At 34.5% G+C, this 2,637-nt stretch overlaps 1 non-coding gene across 1 annotated transcript; it reads left to right on the forward strand.

Moving 5' to 3' along the window:
* Positions 1-2,277: 2,277 nt before the first annotated feature.
* TRNAN-GUU lies at positions 2,278-2,351 on the forward strand. The gene has a single exon. It is a non-coding gene; the product is annotated as a tRNA-Asn (tRNA).
* Positions 2,352-2,637: the final 286 nt, after the last annotated feature.

Genomic DNA, 2,637 nt, shown 5'->3' on the forward strand with positions numbered 1-2,637 from the left:
ACATGTATAAGTCTTAGTTTGTCTTTTGGTACATCGATATGCAAGACAACAACATCCTTGTCTTGTTCAAAACCAACATTTTTTGCATCGAAGGTAGTTTTGTGAGCTAGAGTGACTCGGACATCAGAAGCACCACGAATTATATGATAATTGGTGACCACATGACCCTCCTTCTCCCACACACACAACTTGATCCCTATGCCTAACAATTACTATACTACCCTTTTCATTCAAAAGGGTTTAAAAAAATATCCCTAAATTTTTATTAATACGTTTATAATCTTACCGTCAGTAACATTTCAAAAATACTAATGAACTTTGAAAAATAACATTAAAACAGAGGATAATCTTGATAGATGATTTCCGTCCATATATTGGGTAAAAACTTTTTTTTGATTTTTTGATAAAAGTAAAAGGTGTTAATGGTAAAACTTTCATGGGTATGTTTTAAACACCATACTAACTCTTAACTCTAAGATTAATGAAACTTTTTAAAGTTTAACGACATTTTTGAAACACTATTGAAAGTTCAACACGTATCGAACACTTAACTTAAATTATTTTTAAATATATTAGTGCATAAACTTATTGATTTTGAATTTCTTTCTAATATAAAATTATTAAAATTTATATATATATATATATATTACGAGAGATTATATATAATCAAATAGTCTTTGTACTTATAATCTTCATATTCACTTAGCCACAAGGATGTTAGGTGGTACCTTAATATTTATAATTAAGAGTTGAATTTGACAATTTTTGAAGAAAAAAGAGATAAGTATGTATAATAGATAGATAACTATGTGATTATTTTATAGAGGTCTATGCCATTTTCGTAGCTAAGAGACCGTGACGCCCCCATATATAGTGAGAGAGGGCTTAGTGTAAACAGAGAGAGCAGTCTAATGCTTCTTGAAATCCTTGAGGACATCCTCAAAGGAATAGAGTTTGTCACCTGGTCTGCCCATAACAAAGTAATCAAGTTTTGCAATATAGGACCAAGGAATACCATCATCATTTATAACTTCTATCACAAGAATATAAAATTTGGGATCGGGTATGTTTGGATCGACCAGACCATTCACCACACGCTTGTAAACGAAATGATGTCCACCCCTCTCGTTATTCCTTTTCACTGCAAACTTTCCAGCATTTTGCACATGTTCGTCATTGACATCCTTAATTGGAACTAGATTTGAAGGCAACACTTTTTCACAACTCATTCTAACACCTTTGATAGATAGCTCCAACGGACTTACTTTACTCATAAATACTTTAGAGTTCGATATTTATAGTTGTGGCGGAACACTACTGAAACTGATATAGTCGAATCTTACAACAAAGACTAATTGAGCATTCCCCTATTAGAAGATAGCTTCGAATCAAATTCTTTAATTGAGATGATGGATGCATTGTTTTAGTCAAACAACCGAGACTAATGTATTACCAATAGTACAAACATTTTTTTTTTCATGTTGATAAGGGTTAGCTTTTGTTTGTGACATATTTTGATCGTGGGCCATATTCAACACTCTTGCCATGGTCACATCCCTTTACGATGGTAATGTGAGCTTCTGTACCACAATATTCCTCATCATTGCCGTAACCCTTTCTAGAAGCAAGGTCTAGAAGCTTGTAACTCAGCCCCGTGTTGGCACTACATTTTAATAAACTTCTCAACTGGCCACCTTCATGTTACAAATGTTGCACTAACACTACTCGAGCGAGTGTTGGAATTGACAATCTTATGAAGTCATCCACCTCAGGAACTAATTGTATATTTTTAAATCATGATCTTGACACATTCCCGACTAGTCTTGAGAGAAACACAAGTCTCATTCACAATTTTTGCCCAACTTTATTAGACCTTAGACGAGTAGGTGGAGCCGATGGAGAAAACTAAGTCCGTTGGAGCTATCTATCAATTTGATATTTATAGTTGTGCTTTAGATCTATGTCGTCAACCTAACGGTATCAAGCACAACCACTTCATTTTAGGCTGAATCTACTAGATAGACATGCGTGAGATATGATACATCTGGACACGTTCCTTTGGGAGCTACATCCTTTAAAAAAACGAACATCGGGATCACTCTTGTAACTATAGAAACCAGGTAATTTAGGTTTAGTTACGTAACATCTATATATTGAATAGTTGTATGTGTCTAGCACAATTTATGTGCCAAAAAAATTCAACTTTGCAAGTTCTTAGTATGCATTAAATTAATTATTTTATTTATTTATTTATTATTATTATCTTAACAATTGAAGGCTGGAATAGCTCAGTTGGTTAGAGCATGTGGCTGTTAACCACAAGGTCGAAGGTTCAAGCCCTTCTTCTAGCGTTCCTTTCAACTTCGACCAGAACCAAACAACACACCCTACTTAACTTTGCTCTTATTTGAATCACAAAGTAAACCTCTATCGAACACAATTGGAGCTTCCTTAGTAGTAACCTCTAATATACCATATACCACGAACCCTGAATAGGTTAGGTCCCGTTCCTCTCTATACTACTTAGTATGACCCCATTAGCTCATATTAGGGCAATGACTATATTATGAGAAGAGGGCAAGAGACGGAGAGAGGGTTCGTGGTTTGGCTATGACGAAGAGATGAACAATAAAGGAA

The sequence above is a fragment of the Cucurbita pepo genome, chromosome LG18 (genome assembly GCF_002806865.2).
Source record: "Cucurbita pepo subsp. pepo cultivar mu-cu-16 chromosome LG18, ASM280686v2, whole genome shotgun sequence".
NCBI classification, from domain to species: domain Eukaryota; kingdom Viridiplantae; phylum Streptophyta; class Magnoliopsida; order Cucurbitales; family Cucurbitaceae; genus Cucurbita; species Cucurbita pepo.